The 18210-nt window shown below is 36.2% G+C and overlaps 1 protein-coding gene and 1 pseudogene across 5 annotated transcripts in view; one reads left to right on the top strand and one right to left on the bottom strand.

The window, feature by feature from the left end:
- Positions 1–18210, top strand: part of LOC148940590 (uncharacterized) — a 394960-nt gene that overhangs the window by 299213 nt on the left and 77537 nt on the right. The gene's annotated exons all lie outside the window — the stretch shown is intronic.
- LOC148940592 (uncharacterized) lies at positions 2522–15739 on the bottom strand (annotated as a pseudogene). Its single transcript, XR_016143403.1, has 2 exons — positions 14157–15739; positions 2522–2782 (listed from the first exon to the last, which is right to left on the bottom strand). The product of XR_016143403.1 is annotated as an uncharacterized LOC148940592 (transcript).

The following is an 18210-nucleotide window of genomic DNA, read 5'->3' as shown; positions in this document are numbered from 1 at the left end:
GCTCAGTTCCGCCAAGACTGGCGTAATCCCTGCAACACTTGGTACGGTTTCGCCATGTTTGGCACGCTTGGCATGCAACACCTGACGTGTGCAGTTTTCTAAAAGTTGGCACCCCTAGAAATTCAAAGACTAGCAACATTTCATCAAGGAACTGATTTGGGCCAAAAAACCTCATTTCTCAAGTACATAGAAATTGTAGATAGTAAGATAGAAAAAGAAATCGTAGATACAATAGAAATAGTTGTTGTTGTAGTAGCGTGTACATCTTGCGTTTGAGTCAATTGATTATCCCCCTCATCCCTCCCTGAATTTGGCCCTTTTGACAATCTGAATGAACATCGTGTGCTTTCATTTAGTTCAACATTACCTGAAACCTTCACTTGACCGCCATTGACCTTTTTGGGGACCAAAGGTTAAAATTACCCCCATCCCAATAAAAAATACTATGTGTAAACAATGGGTGAATTGCATAACTTACCGCCGTTGCCTCTTGGGCTGTGGTTGGACCTTTCAACTATGCTGAATAAAATGGCTCTCTTGAAAAATTTGATTCAATGAACTTGGGGGAAGAGGTGCGTCGGAGGGGGCTGGTAGCCCTTCAATCGCTTTTAACTCTTAAAGAGGGCATTAGTTCTTTTTATTTCCAATCAATGCGGTCTTTCTGAAGCCTTTGATTGTGATTGGGTGTATTATTTGTCCTAGATGATTGGGTGGGTGAGTAGGGTTAAAGCCTTGTTCTCTTATCTGTGAACTACTAAACAAGGAAAGGAGTTTTTTTTTACCAAATAGTTACCTTTAACACATTACAAACTAGGGTTGTATCCAGACATTTGAAGATGGTAGAGGGGCAAAGGTAAAGTTGTATTGGAAGCAACTTCATGGAAGTCCTACAAATAGAAATTCTTAAGATCTAGTGGAGTACTTCAATCGAAGGAGGAAATAAACTGAAATAAACATGAAAAGGTTCAGAATTCGTTTTTAAACTGCATTCGTTCACATTAATTCAAACTGTCTAAAGATCTAACCACCAAAGTTCTCAAAACTTGTTCACAAAACTCGTTTTATATAGTTAGCAAATATTATTTACACCTCGTTATTCAGCAATCTGATGAAAATCACGTTGTTTTATACATAGGTCAACGCTAGCCCCAAGAAAAGAGCATTACTAAGCCTTGAACTGAGATTAACTTTTGAGCTGAGGCTCTCTAGCATAGGCACTTTTAAAGATTGAAAAAGGGTGTATTTTACCTGTTTCAAATATTTTTCCTGGGATAGTCGTTTGACTTATAGCAATAAACCTGGGTGAGTCACGTTTTAATGGTTACTAGAAAGCTGTCTTCTGGTTGCGTTTCTTGGGCCAAGCAAATAGCCTATATGTAAATATCAATATATATTTTAAGTATTCTTTATGTTTCTTTTGTTGATTTTACTCTGAAGTGTGAATTAGGCGTGTAATTAGGTATGTAAAACAACTAGCTATTACAAAACTCAAATACATAAGTAAATTAAGTTTTAAAAATCGTAGATTTGCTCGCATTGTGGTACAAGTGAAGTATCTGAATTGCTTGGATGCATTATATGTCGGACCACAGATACTGCTCTTTATTTCTAGAATAAGTAAAAACTGGACAGCAATTGTTACAAAAAGCTTAAGAGCAGTCTTCTGTTGAATTGCTTTCGTCTGAAATAAGTCTTAGTGTTTGTAGAACAGCACGTTAATGCAAGCGGATCTAGTGAACAGATAGGATCCGTCTCTAGATTAGTCCAAACTCACAGTTTATATAATTAGCAGTATGACCATTCTCTATCCCACCCATTATAAAAACCCGGACCGGGGTGCCAGTGCTCCGGAGAACGTTTTTGCAGATATAAACATAAGCGAAGTCAGATCTTTTCACGGGCAGACAAGTCAGATTTCTCTTGGACGCGAAACTTGGCTTCAACGTTGGAACACTAATTTTGAAGAAACTAATTTTAAATTAATTTATTCCAATACATGCATGAAAACCGGTAGTTAGTAGTGTAATGTTATTATTAGATGTTTTTAGGAATTACAAGTAGGTTTCGAAGTCTCAAGTTGGTTTCAAAGGCATTTTGAGGAAGTTTCTGCCAAAATACGTGTTCCAGGGTAATTGGACCGCTGATGGCAGATCAAATGAGAGGAGCTGGTTGTACGCGCCGATATAAATATATATATATATATATATATATATATATATATATATATATATATATATATATATATATATATATATATATATATATATATATATGTGATCAAACCATTGCTGCGAAGAAAATTCCTAACCAAATTGTGAAAGTTAACAGGGTGGTTCAGAAAGCATACGTTTGCGATAAAGTGTCGCCACCTCTGACGGCTGACCCCCGAAAATGGCACTCACAGGTCATATGGCTATCCGGTAAAGGTTTTAAAAGTGACCTGAAAGTACAAAATACGATGGAACTCTTTTATTGTCACCCGAAGTTAACAAATCCTTCGCAAATATATGCTCAACTTACTTACAAATCACCAAAACAGATGTCGAAAGTCTCAGAGCTGACCTTTCAGACTACCAGCTTGCTGAGATACCTGAATATGCAGTTTGTAGGGAACTGCTGAAGTTAAAGAAGAACTGTGCTCCCTATCCCGGAGAAAGGCATGTCAAACTTCTAATTGAATATGCACCATTCCTGGCTATACCTTTGGCGTCAGTAATAAATGAGTCCTTCAGAGATCAACTCTTCCCTCAAGCATGGCAGAGAGCATATGTCCGGGTTATACCTGAAATGAAGTACCCGAAATCATGTGAACAAATCCGTTCAATGTCAATAACTCGTTGAGTAACAATGTCAATAACTCGTTGAGTCGTTGAGTAATTTATATATCGTGAACTCTTGATGCGAATCAACCCTTTTCTAGATCTTTTTCAGTATGGGTGTTTGAAAAAAATCAGCCCTACCCATTACCTCGTGTGTGTCTATCACCTGATAACTGAATGGCAAGACAGGGGAAACACCTTAATAGACCTCCTGCTCGCTGATTACCGCTGATTCGAGCGCAATCTATTGCATTCTTGTGTTGCTGTAGCCTATTATCTAAAATTGCTACAGCAACACAAGAATGAAATAAATTGCGCTCTAAAACAAAACAAAACACCAGAAACGTTTGAGTCAGCTGTTGCAGAACATCTTTATAATTTTCCTCATCACAGTATTTTATTTGATCAAACAAAAACAGTAGATACGTCTGCAGGACTTATACAAAGCTTCCGGGAAATTATAGAAATAAAAAAGATAATATATGGGGGTATTAGTATCAATAGAGATGAAGGGGATTTTAGGATCAATTCGATTTATAATGGTTTAATTAAAAAGCAGGTAAAATTTTCAACCAGTGCTATTTTTGATAATAGTTCGGATACGAATGATGACCTTGCGGACAAAGTTCAGCCTGGGTTAAATGCTGGGAAAGGTAAACGAACTGCAGGTAAGCTTGCAAGCAAACGAATCTGTTCAATTTATAATTCAAACATTGGGTGATGAACCTGTGAGATCTATTTAGGGGTTATGGGCCGGGGGTTAGCTGATCTTTTTTGTTTTAGTTGAAGTATAAATATATTCTCATATTTTGATAGATTTCGATTTATATTCTGTAAGAAGGCGTTTTCTAATCAATATAAGTATTCGATTTTGTTTATACGCCAGTTAATGAAATTTCTTATTTAATATGTGAGTTTTCTTTTCCCATTTATTTATGTTTTGTCTTTTGGTTGTTTAGTATGTTTTATATGTTGATGTAAGAATTTTTTTTTTCCGTTGAGAAAGGCTCCCGGATGTGGGGCCGAAATATTCGGAGTATTTTTGTTTAATTAAGTGTTTTGTATTCACTGCTTTATAGAAATTAAAAACTGTTTTTCTTGTTTAATTTTTTGTAAATAATATAAAACTATACAACTAGTTGTATATTTTTTTTTTTTTTGTATACCATCTTGTTATTTATCGAGTATTTCTTCTTGTTAAAACATTTGGCTGAAGTGGTTTTATGGGGGATTTGTGAAAACCACTTGGTATAATTCTAACCGCTCAATTTTGATAGAATTGTTGAAATCATATGTCACTATAGGGTCCATTCATAAGCTTTAATTAAGATTTGCAAGTAAAATGATTATGATATCATAGGGAGCGCGCTAGCGCTGCCTAAGTAAAGAACGATGTAGGAACAATGTGTTTTATTTATAATTTTTGTTTTTTCTCCAGACCCGGGCACTTCGTATCGAAGGAGTTGTCGTAGAAACTTCGAAAAGGGCTTCCATTGGAAATTGGAGTGGCTAGTGCTCTTTTTGATAGTCGAAAGTGATTGGAGGGCAACTAGCCCCCCCCCCATGCCCATCATTCCCCCAAATATATCCAATCAAAATTTTGAGATAGCCATTTTGTTCAGCGTAGTTGATTTCAAGATAGAAAATATGTTTTTGAGGAGGACACTCCCCCACAACCCTCAGGGCAAGGGTTTTAAGTTATGCCCTGAGGGCATGTAAGAACGATGTTGGCACAATGTACTATTCAGTTTTTTTCCCCTTTAGATCAGGACACTTCATATGGAAGGGGTCGTCGTAGAAACTTCAAAAGGGGCTCATTCGAATGGAAATTTAGAGTTCTAGTGTCCTTTTTAATAGTCGAAAGTGATTGGATGGCAACTAGCCCCCCCCCCCACGCCCATTATCTCCCTAAACACAGCCAATCACAATTTGAGATAGCCATTTTGTCCAGCGTAGTTGATTTAAGGATAGAAAATGTGTTTTTGAGGAAGATACTTCCCCACAACCCTCAGGTCAAGGGTTTTAACTTATGCCCTGGGGGCATATGAGGTTTTTATATAAGGCGTCGTCTTATAAACTTCAAATAAGGCTCTGTCAATTGTAAATTCAAAGGGATAATGCGCATTTTGTACGTCTAATTTGTTTTGACTGAAAATAGCCCCCCCCCTCCCACGCCCATCAGTCCCCCACACCCATCCACTAAACATTATGAGATAGCCATTTTGTTCACTGTAGTTGATTTCCAGATAGAAAATATCTTTTTGAGGAGGACACTCCCCCACAACCCTCGGGGAAAAGGTTTTGAGTCATGCCCTGAGGGCATATAAGATCAATGTGGACACAATGTACAGTTTATTATTTTTTTTTCTTTAAAGAAAGGCACTTCATATAGAAGGGGTCGTCGTAGAGACTTCAAAACGGCTAGTGCCCTTTTTAATAGTCGAAAGTCATTGGAGGGCAACCAGCCCCCCCACCACGCTCATCGGTCCCCCCCACACATCCACTACCCATTGTGAGAGAGACCGTTTGTTCAGCGTAGTTGATTTCAAGATAGAAAATGTGTTTTTGAGGAGGACACTCCCCCCAACCCTCAGTGCGAGGGTTTTAAGTTATGCCCTGGGGGCATATAAGGTTTTTATAGAAGGCGCTGTCGTAGAAATTTCAAAAAAGACTCATTCGATTGGAAATTCAAAGGGATTGTGCTCTTTTTAATAGTCAAATGTGATTGTTGGGCACCTAGCCCCCCCCCACCCCCCGCGGTCCCCCCCACACCTTCCCGTAAAATTGTGGGATATATGTTTTGTTCAACGTAGTTTATTTCCAGATAGAAAATATTTTTTTATGAGGACACTCCCCTACAGCCATAAGGGCTAGGGTTTTAAGTTATGCCCTGGGGGCATATAAGTATTTTATAGAAGGCGCTGTCGTAGAAACTACAAAAAAGGGTCATTCGATTAGAAATTCAAAGAGATTGGGCCCTTTTCAATAGTCTAAAGGGAGTGCAGGGCAACTCGCCCTCCCCCACGCCCGGCTTTCCCCCCACCGCATGCAATAAAAATTGAGATAGCCATTTTGTTCATCGTAGTTGATTTCCAGATGTAAAATATATTTTGAGGAGGACACTCCCCCATAACCATCAGGGCAAGGGTTTTAAGTTATGCCCAGGGGGCATATAAGGATTTTATAGGAGGCGTTGTCGTAGAAACTTCAAAACAGTCTCATTAGTTTGTAAATTAAAAGGGCTAGTGCCCTTTTTTATAGTCAAAAGTTATTTGTGGGCAACTAACCCCCCCCCCCCCTCACGTCCATCATTCCCCAAAACACATCCAATCAAAATTTTGAGATAGGCATTTTGTTCAGCGTAGTTGATTTCCAGATAGAAAAATATATTTTTGATGAGAACACTCCCCCACAACCTTCTAGGCAAGGGTTTCAAGTTATACCCTGGGGCCTTATAAGGTTTTTATTGAATGCGTTGTCGTAGAAACTACAAAACAGACTCATTTGTTTGTAATTCAAAGGGTTAGTGCCATTTTTAATATTCGAATGTGATTGGAGGTCAACTAGCCCCCCCCACCACCCATCAGTCCCCCAAACACATCCACTCAAAATTTTGCGATTGCCATTTTGTCCTGTGGAGGCTAGTTGTGTCTCAGATAGAAAATGAGTTTTTTAGGAGGACAGTCCCCCGCAACCCTCAGGTTTCAGGGTTTAAGTTATGCCCTGGGGGCATATAATGTTTTATATAAGGCATTGTCGTAGAAAATTCAAAACAGGCTTTTTTGGTTGTACATTCAAAGGGATATTGCCATTTTTAACATTCGAAAGTTATTGGTTGGCAACTACCCCCCCCCCCACACCCATGATTCCCCAAAACACATCCAAGGAAAAGTTTGAGATATCCCTGTTGGTCAGCGGAGTTGATTTCCAGATAGAAAATATGTTTTTGAGGAGGACACTCCCCCAAAACCCTCAGGGCAAAGGTTTTTAGAAGAAGGCGTTGTCGTAAAAGCTTCAAAACAGGCTCATTCGATTGGAAATTCAAAGGGCTAGTTTCCTTCTTAGGAGTCGAAAGTGATTGGAGGGGAACTAGCCCCTCCTCCACGCCCATCATTCTCCCAAACACATCCAATTAAAATTTTGAGATAACCATTTTGTTCAGCGTAGTTGATTTTCACATAGAAAATACGTTTTTGAGGAGGACACTCCTCAATAACCCTCAGGGCAAGGGATTTAAGTTTTTTCCTGGGTTATGTAAGAATTTTATAGAAGGCTTTGTCATAGAAACTTCAAAAGGTGCTCATTTAGTTGGAAATTCAAAGGGCTAGTGCCCTTTTTAATAGTTGAAAGTGATTGGAGGGCAACTAGCCCCTCCTCACGTCCCTCATTCACCCAAACACATCCAATCAAAATTTTGAGATCGCCCTTTTGTTTAGCGTAGGCTAGTTGATTTCCAGATAGAAAATATGCTTTTGAGAAGGACTCTCCTCCAGAACCCTCAGGGCAAAGGGTTTTAAGTTATGCCCTGGGGGCATATAAGGTTTTTAAAGAAGGCGTTGTCGTAGAAGCTTCAAAAAAGGCTAATTCGATTGGAAATTAAAAGGGCTAGTGCCCTTTTTAAGCGTCGAAAGTGATTGGAGGGCACCTATCCCCCCCCTCCCCCCCCCCCCATTATTCCCCCAAACAAACCCAATCAAAATTTTGAGATAGCCATTTTGTTCAGTGTAGTTGATTTCCAGATAGAAAATATGTTTTTGAGGATGACACACCCCCACAACCCTCAGGGCAAGGGTTTTAAGTTTTTTCCCTGAAAAGACTATGTCAATATAAAACGAACAGAAATCAATTAAAAAAAACTCTTTCCACAAAATAAGTTTTTCAAAGAAAAGTAAAGAACTCCATTAAACAAAAAATTAGCAAAAATAAAGTCAAATAATCTACTAAGCTCGAAACTACCACAAATCAGCATCGATAAATAAATGAAACCCAAAACGAACAGAAATTAAAGTAAATAACCAAGTCAAACTCAAAACGAGCAGAAATTAACATAAGTTGGGCGCAAAACCCCTATGCCTTCCCAAGGCCAGAACAAAATTTGCACTTTACTGAAAAAAAAATATAAATGTTTTTTTCTTTTATAACTTTAATAAATCAAATAATTTAACATTTTGATTACTAAATATCAGTATATGTATATTAAACTGACAATGCACATTCATTTGTATTTTTTTTTCAGTAAAAAAAGGCATCAAGTGGTATGTTCACTTTATTCATAAGTCAATAATATGAACTGCATAAAAATTACCCAATTTTATTCCTCTATGGGTAGTAGGCCAATCCTATGTTCACCTTGTCCCAAAATGTCATTTCTGGAATCTTTAATACATTGACCCAAAAACACAAGCCCATGCATATTAATTAGGGGAGAAGCAATAACTATAAAGGAAAGGAACAATCAGCTTTAAAGTATCAAACAGGGAATTAAATTGTAGGCCAGCTACTCTATTTATTCAGTGCTTCTTTCTCAAAAGTAGCCTATGCCTATGTATGGTCTTTATGAATGACTAACGAAACTTACTTTATATGCCTATGCTTTAAAATAAAACAAATTGTCTGAATTCCAGTTTGAAATAAAAAAAAAAATCAAGAAAGTTTTACAGCCAGTCTTGGAATTTGACTACGTTTAATAAAGCCACCAACATTTTGACTAATTAGGTTGCAAAGATGTTCCATCTTTTGAGAAGATAGGATTTTAAAAAATCTAAGGACCTTCATTTGACTTCTTAAACTCTTTTCTTACAAACACTTCTTTGTTATGCCCGGATCAATGGTTTAAGGACTCTGATGAGATTGTCATCAGATTTCAATAATATTCTGTTTGCAGTTAACTATAAAATTTAAGTACTTTGATAAAGCAAAAATAATTAATCTGTGCAGAAATCGTAGAATCTTGGATGCACTTTGATGGGTAGAAGAACGGGACTATAATTATCCCCGATATTTGTAATGAAAAAATAAATGAATTTTTCAAGGATTTTGGAATTCAAAGTGCAATAATATATTTGAAACTTGATATCAAGCAGACGAAATAGCTAAGACTGGTAATAAGTGAAGTTCAAGAGGTGATGATTGATAACGAAAAAGTTAATCAAGTTGCCAGCTCAATTTATTTTGCTAGTTTTACCTGATCCATATACTTTCTTCCTTCGCCATCTTTTAACAGCCCAAGTAATCTCCTCGTCCTAAAATAGATCTTCTCCTTCTGTGCCTCTCTGACCTGTGCATACAAATCTAGTAGCTGGGAATTCACCACCTCCTCTTGCCATATTTGAATCTCCTGGTCCGTTGACCTTTTCTTTGTTTTCTGCATTATCACACCGTACCCATGCTTTCGTTCCAGAGATCACTCAGGCCACATTTATCCTGTATTCTTTTTATTGCACTTGGCTATGAACTATCCTTAAACTTATACAGGGCGTTCAAATAATTATGTTGCTTTCGCAATACAGAAATATGACATCTTCAGGAGCTTTTCTGAAATTCTGGTCATAACTACCAGTCTTCCATTTCTCCCTGATGACCTATGACCTATGTATCAACAAATTATCAAATCCATTTAGCCAAAGAACCCGTTTTAAATACTCTACTTGAATGATCTTCAATTTTGTAGCAATTTCATATTCCATATTTAACACACCTAAAGCATAGATTAAATAGTCTTAGTTGCAAGCAGGGTCGTTACTTGCCAAAATGTTTTTTTTTTTTTTTTTGGGGGGGGGGGAGGTGAGCAAAAGATTTTACCAACTGTCTGGTCATTTTTACCGACTGTTATTGTCAAAAATTTGAATAATGTTCGTTTCAAATACAATACGTAAATTCACTGCACAAGTCGGTAAAACCGCTGCTTTTACTAACTGAGATTCAGATTTCGGTACAGATTATGTCACTTTTTTAATGTTGTTTGTTTAACCAAATGGAAAATTGTGGCACCTTCTGTAAAATCACGGCAGGAGTCGAAAGAACTGCTGCGTTTACCGACCAAGTTCGAAATTCCTGTAGATTACATGTCAGTATTTTCGTGGTCTTTATTGAGCCACATAGAATTTGAAGGGCGTCGGAAAAATCGTGGTGCAAATCGCCACAATTTTTGCTGACTTTTTGTTTACCTAGTGACCAAAAACATTAGGAGGGGGGTCCCCCACATACGTGACGGCCCTGTTGGCAAGTACTTGTTAATGGCTCTTTGAGTCATTAATCATACCTACCTGGCTCGCAGTCAAGATATGAGAATCACGCTTCCCTTTTGAAAACTTATCTATATATTTAATTTACTTTTTCCTGTCAAATTATAATACAAATTTATAAACTCTTCGTTAAGTCCCAGACGCATTTCCTCGATCTCAACACTTGTCTTTCATCACCCTTCCTCACTTCTGACGCTAATTTTTAGATTAGCAATTATTTTTTTTATTTCAGGGCCAGCACTTAATTTTTTTTCAAATTCAGACTTAAATGTTTCCTTTCTAAATAATGCTTGTCCTATCAATAAGATGCTGTCGCTTGTTCATTTATTATTCCAATGACGCCATATCATCCTCAAACATTACCACAAAATATCTCCATTCTTTGAGTCTCCTCTAATCCTATGCTCATTGCCACTAGGGTTCTCATGATGGAACCATATTTTAGCCTTGGGGAATGGGGTTCAACCATAATGAAGCAATAGTCTAACATAGAGGATTCCAAAATATAGAAAACATGAAAAGTTTGGTTCCCCCATGTTGAGGGAAACATTGAATGTATTTATTCAACAGAAAAACTAACAACAGAGTCACAAGATATAACAACTTAACACATCAACACTGTTCATGTAAGCAACCATCTTTTTTTTATTGTACTTTTTCCACTACTAGTACACATTTATGAACTGAATTCAGTTAATAACAAGCAATCTCTTATTTGAGAGATGGTGTAAATCATTTTTCGAGATCATTAATCATTTTCCAAAGGTAAATAATTTTTTAGGAATATGTCTACCCTTCATTGGATTAAATAAATAAAAAACTTTCAACTCAAAGTAAGGAGCAACATTATAAATTTAAACGAACAACAATAATACCATATACGAAAGGGATTGCCCTCATCTCAATCCCTTGCTCTTCACCTTAAAGTTTTCAGTACTTTTAAAAAACCTTCTGATTCTAATCGAGCGACCCGGCCCTTATGGTTCATGAGGCAGTCTTAAACAACTGGAACGAAACGTCAAACTTTAGCATAAAAAGCGAAGTATCGAGGAGGTAGTAGCCCGTCTCACACACAGAATAATTTATATTCTTATAAGTTTTAGTACTGCTCCTAATTTTCAGTTGAAAAAAATTGTCTTTTTCTAATTGTTTAATGTTTGATCATTTCTTCAAATGATGCCGGGAAATCCACGTCCCTCCTCTATGGAAAATTAACGTTTCCACAGAAAAAAATTCTGAGTCTATTGATCTTTGAATAAATTTTGTGGAAGCGATTAAAGACTTGAGATAGTCTCAGACTGATGAAAGACTCTAAATGGTTCTTGTGAACCATTTGAAGGCAATTGGAAATCAAAAAGATGATTCAAAGATAAAATAAAATTTTTCTTAGAACCCAACAATAACTTGAAGAACAAAAGAATGAGTGGCTAGCTGACACACACTCGAGGCATTGGTTTTTCTCAGTGGAGAAGATCAGCACTGTCGGTCGTGGAATGGAGATCAGCAACGGCAGTTTGAACTTGTGTTGCCTAGTTTGGACTAATCTAGAGACGGATCCTATCTGTTCGCTAGATCCGCTTGCATTAACGTGCTATTCTACAAACACTAAGACTTATTTCAGGCGAAAGCAATTCAACTTTGTGACTGCTCTGAAGCTTTTTGTAATAATTGCTGTCCAGTTTTTGCTTATTCTAGAAATAAAGAGTAGTATCTTTGGTCCGACATGTAATACATCCTAGCAATTCAAATACTTCACTTGTACCACAATGCGAGCAAATTTACGATTTTTTTAAAACTTAATTTACTTATGTATTTGAGTTTTGTAATAGATAATTTTTTTACGTTCCTAATTACACGCCTAATTCACACTTCAGAGTAAAATCCACACAGGATGCATAAAGAATACTTAAAATATACATTGATATATACATATAGGCTATTTGCTTGGCCCAAGAAACACGACCAGAAGACAGCTTTCTAGTAACCATTAAAGCAGTTTATATCAATCTAAACGAATGCAGTTTCAAAACGGATTCTGAACCTTTTCATGTTTATTTCAGTTTATTTCCTCCTAAGATTGAAGTACTCCAGTAGATCTCAAGAATTTCTATTTGTAGGATTTCCATGAATTTGCTTCCAATACAACTTTACCTTTGCCCCTCTACCATCCTCAAATGTCTGGATAAAACCCTAGTTTGTATGTGTTAAAGGTAACTATTTGGTAAAAAAAAAAAAAAAAAAAAAAAAAAAAAAAAAAAAACTCCTTTCCTGGTTTAGTAGTTCAGACAGATAAGAGAACAAGGCTTTAACCCTGCACACCCACCCAATCATCTAGGATAAATAATACACCCAATCACCATCAAAGGCTTCAGAAAGACCGCATTGATTGGAAATCCAAAGAACTAATGCCCTCTTTAAGAGTTAAAAGCGATTGAAGGGCTACCAGCCCCCTTCGACGCACCTCTTCCACCCAAGTTCATTGAATCAAATTTTTCAAGATAGCCATTTTATTCAGCATAGTTGAAAGGTCCAAACACAGCCCAAGAGGAAGGGCTGTAAGTTATGCAATTTGCCCATTGTTTACACATAGTATTTTTTATTCGGATGGGGGTAATTTTAACCTTTGGTCCCCAAAAAGGTCAATGGCAGTCAAGTGAAGGTTTCAGGGAATGTTGAACTAAATCAAAGCACACGATGTTCATGCAGATTGTCAAAAGGGCTAAATTCAGAAGTGGCTTAAGGTATTAAGTTATAGCTTTCAGGGAAAGATGAGGGGGATTATCAATTGACTCAAACGCAAGATGTACACGCTACTACAACAACTACTATTTCTATTGTATCTACGATTTCTATTTCTATCTACAATTTCTATGTACTTGAGAAATGAGGTACATACTTTTTGGCCCAAATCAGTTCCTTGATGAAATGTTGCTGAGTCTTTGAGTTTCTAGGGGTGCCAACTTTTAGAAAACTGCACACGTCAGGTGTTGCATGCCAAGCGTGGCCAAAGTGTGCCAAACATGGCGAAACCGTACCAAGTGTTGCAGGGCGTATGCCAGTCTTGGCGGAACTGAGCGGCACATGTAGAACTCTGAGATGTACGCTAGGTGTCGCAAAATGGTAGACCCCCTCCCCCCCCCCATAAAATTGAATGCGGGACCGTATATATTGAAGATAAGTCTATGCAATGGATAACATTTTCTAGATACGGCATTGCTTCGTAGGATAGGGAATGGTTATTAAATATATATTATTTTCTCTTTTTAAATTATAGCCTTTTGTAATCTTGGGGGCCTTTGATGGTTTTGCTTATTTGAGGCAGTTACCTGAATAGGAACTAGGTCTTTTTTTTACCTGTTCAATCATGTTTGGACAACGCTTTATTTTCATTCCACCATAATAGCGTCTATATGAAGGATTAGCTGTTCCAGGTACTTCCCTAATACATTCGTTTACATTGTAGCTAAGAGCTTTTAGTCCATATTAGTAAAAATTTTAGTTGATATCAAAATGGAAGTTGAACTAAATCAAAACACACTATTTTCAAAAAGTTTGTATCAACAGTACGTTAGGAACAGATTAGAGCAATAAGTCAAAATTTTCAGGGCATAATGAAGATTTTCAACAAAATTATTTACATTCATAAATGAGTATCAGTGCATATGCTAATGGTTGATCCAAATTTAATATATCTATCTATATATCACATTAAATTATTTTTTCAGTAATCTTGGTTATGAGGGTAATTTTCTTTTAATTGTGTGAAAGAAAATCATCTGCCTCGAAATAAGAATTGTTTTCAGTAAAGCATAGGTTATATTCTGGTCTTTACAAGCCAGGAGTAAGAAGGGGGGGGCTCCCATTGTAATACAGAATGGACACTTTCGTTTAAGGTTTTCATGCACTAAGGTAAGAACCGCAGGACCTTGTTTTTCTTGTTAAATCGTTGAATACTTCAAAATCCTGATAATCATGCGTTTTGAACACTGAAGAATTCTATTTGAGCCACAATTACCCATTTGAAGATATTTTACCCGGCACTAGAAATTAAAAGGCAAAATAGGCAGTAAGAAGGAATAAAATAGGCACTGACTCTGCTTTTGTAACTTCTATCTCCACTTCTGTCTACGAAAATCCATTTTCATCCAAAGTTTTTATTGATAACTATTAACTATCAGACATCTTCCTAGAATGGGTTGTTAGGTGATATTTCAGGGCCGACTCATTTAAAAATGTTCTGTTGCATAAATTACATTTGAATGGCTTCTCACCTGTATGAAGTCTTTGATGGATATTCAAATAGCTTGATGAAGAAAAGCATTTCTTACATATCTCACATCTAAATGGGCTCTCACCTGTATGAAGTATTTGATGGTTATTCAAATAGCCTGATGAAGAAAAGAATTTTTTACATATCTCACATTCAAATAGTCTCTCACCTGTATGCACAACTTGATGGATGTTCAAGTTGCGTGATGTAGAAAAGCATTTTTTACATATCTCACATTCAAATAGGCCCTCACCTGTATGCACAACTTGATGCCTGTTCAAGTTGCGTGATGAAGAAAAGCATTTCTTACATATCTCACATTTAAATGGGCTCTCACCTGTATGAAGTCTTTGATGGATATTCAAATAGCTTGATGAAGAAAAGCATTTCTTACATATCTCACATTTAAATGGCTTCTCACCTGTATGAAGTCTTTGATGGTAATTCAAATAGCTTGATGAAGAAAAGAATTTTTTACATATCTCACATTAAAATGGTCCCTCACCTGTATGCACAATTTGATGGTTATTCAAGTTGCGTGATGAAGAAAAGCATTTATTACATATCTCACATTCAAATAGGCCCTCACCTGTATGCACTATTTGATGTTTTTTCAAATTGCTTCGAAATAAAAAGCATTTCTTACATATATCACATTCAAATGGCCTCTCACCTGTATGCACTATTTGATGCGTCTTCAAACTGCTTGACGAAGAAAAGCATTTCTTACATAACTCACATTTAAAAAGCTTTTCACCTGTGTGCACAACTTGAGGCCTGTTCAAGTTGCGTGATGAAGAAAAGCATTTCTTACATAGATCGCATTTATATATATTTTTTTCTGTGTGTATACTTTTATGCCTCTTTAATTTTCTATGCTTTTTGCAGTCCAACCGACAATCCAAGTATCTTTTCTTATCGTCCAAACCTTTTTCTTCAGATTCTGATTTAGATGAATTTGAGTAGCCGCTAGTGGAAGGGTTTTGTGAAACGACTAGTGTTTCATTCATCTGCAGGTCTAGTTCCGACATTTTTGGTGAAATGTGACCTTGTAGCACTAGATGTTGTCTCATATCACCAATAGACTCTTTTAAACAAATGGCACATTTCCTTGTCACTCCCATTTGGTGTTCCATGAAATGAACAACAAAATTACTGTAATTACGACATACTGCAGGGCAAACATCACACTCTATTGGTGAAAGCTCTTCACAGCCAGTGTCAATGTGAAGATCTAGAATCAAAAGGGATTTCTCTGCTTTTCCACAGGAGCCGCAACGCCAGATTCCAACTGTTAATTCTTCAATAGCCCTCTCTGTCAGTTTTTTCACACTAAGGATAGGTTTTGGGCCAAAGAGTATTGGCTGACTCACACCATCAGCCCTGAACACAGTATAATTCATCATTCCTGTAGTAAAAAAAAAAAAAAATTTTTTTACCAAAATTAATAAATAAGAAAAACGATCTAAAATAAGAAAAAATAATTAGATATTAGCATTATAACAATTCGGGCTCAACTGATATTATCAGACCTATATGGGGGTCAGTGTCAATATCGGATATCAGGAACTAAATATTCGTTGTCAATACACACCAGATGCAGCATCATTTAACATTTCTGTTTAATGAATGTTCACTTGTGTGAGGGAAAGATTCAATTAATTAAAACCATGACATCCAGTCAGGGATACAGCTAAGGAGGAGGAGTTCCAAGGTCTCGGCGCCACATGTCGACATCTTGGAAAATTTACCTATTTACCTTGGAAATATAGCTTGTGTACGCATTTGTCAGCATACTGAACGATTCTGTCGACACATTCTTGAAATTCCCCCACCAAACTTAAAACCCTAGCCGCACCCTTGTATCCAAACGAAAAGGAGTAGGCAAATAAAGTTTGATTGACAGCCTATTTGATAACATCCTTGCAACTGCAACAACAGAGGAAAAAGAGTCAGCAGGTACTATTAATCAGCAACTGGGAAGGTATATGAGTAAGGTTGCCATCGGAAGGAAACAAAGCAGTCTGTTAGAGTGGTGGCAAAATGACAGCGCAGATGGGGCTATACGCTGCGGCAAGCATTATAGCCTACCAACTGGGGCAAGCATTGCCCCATTGTTGGACTTATCAAGCACTTTCCAGACTAGAACTCTATTTGGTTTATTATAATACTTATATAATACTTAGAACTTTATTCATAGTTTTTTCTAAATATTTCTTTTTGCCTTATTTGAAATTCACAGTTAATTATTGATGCTGTCCTTTGGTGTGTAATAGACCAGGGAGGAACATTTAAGCATGAAAATGGGCAAAAACTACAAGGTTTAAACTTTAGGTAAGGTTTTTTTTTTCTGAGGAGAATTTACTGACAAATTACATTAGTATCGTAACGCTACGATATTAAAATAGCAATATCGTTAGCGTGCCCAAATAATCCATATATGTGTAAGTGAAAGATAACATGTAGGTGAAAGGTTTCAATTAATAATTTTTTCGTCAAGCTCTCCATGCTGAATGTCTATCTTTCTCCAAATCATTCGAGAATATTTTTATATAATTTAAATAAAAAAAATTTTATTTCGACTTTACATTATATTAAATTTGTTTCGGTTTTTTTTTCCAGAATTAAAAAAAAAATAGATTGTATAATAAAACATATTAGGTCCATTGAATTTGAAAACAAAACTATTATTTTAGAATCAGCGTTCACATATTAATGATCTTCCCAAGACAGCTGAATCTTCCGGTAGTGACAGATTAGTTTAACACCAATAAACTAAAAAAAATATTATAAAAAATATAATTTTTTATTTATAAACTCAGGATGCAATAAAAGATTTTGCTTTCTCAAATTTTTATTAAGAAAAATAAATTCCCTAATGAAAAAAAAAAAAATACTCCCCAGACAAGCCAGTCATTATGTTTTATTTAATAATTAATGTACTTTCAAGTTTAATTCTATACTTGTGTATCTTTAGTCTTGTTTGAAATTTTTCTCTGAAGCTGCATCATGTTCGACAGAAAATTGGTCGTCAAAAGTGCAACTTCCTAGTTACTTAAAAAGAAAGTTTTTAGATTAATGTTGAGAGGCTCAAGACCCACTTTTAGTATTACATTATTTCAGTACTTTGTATTTAAATTCCTTTGATCTACTGGCTTACGAATCGAAACTTAAACTAGGCCTTACTATAGACTTTTGGCAATAACACTTAATGACTTATTTTAATGTCAAAATATTTTTGGCAATACCATTTAAATACTAAAACCGTGAAAAACGTTAAACTCAAGTAACTGCACTTCCCAGAACCCATCAATAGATTTAAGAACTTTCATTTGGATGATTTTTTTTTGTTTAACTGAAAGTAGACATAGTTACAGAAGAGGACGACGGATTTCTGAATATCCGATGATACTTTTTGGAGAATCAAGAGGGTGAACACACTAATTGGTAGTTCATACATCCTGGAATAAATTTTTGGAACTGGAACTGGTTTGTTAGGTAGGAAAAATCTTTCGAAAACTTATCCTTAATAATCCTGAATTTTAAAGTATCACTGATAATTCCAAACATACCTTCGTCATTTCTATCCAGTTCCTGTGAGTCTGTCTCAGATGCTATATCCAATGAAATATCCAAAGGTCGATTTTGATGCTCAGATGACGGAATATAACTAGAAGTTTCTCTCATCGTTTCAGTATCAATTGATAAAGCAGCTTCAGCTTCTACAAAATAAGAAGAAATAACATATAGAAAATCAATCTATAATAACATTGTTTGAATAATTTACCCAGACAGAATGAAACCCACAGAGCACACAAATATCAGTTTACAAATTTGGAAAATTAGATATAACAAGATGCGGGAACAAATTCAAGAG

The sequence above is a fragment of the Artemia sp. Qi Xiang Cuo genome, chromosome 19 (assembly GCF_049724085.1).
Source record: "Artemia sp. Qi Xiang Cuo chromosome 19, ASM4972408v1, whole genome shotgun sequence".
Taxonomy (NCBI): Eukaryota; Metazoa; Arthropoda; class Branchiopoda; order Anostraca; family Artemiidae; genus Artemia; species Artemia sp. Qi Xiang Cuo.
Note: the sequence above shows the minus strand (reverse complement) of the source record. Positions and strands in the feature narration are given on the sequence as shown.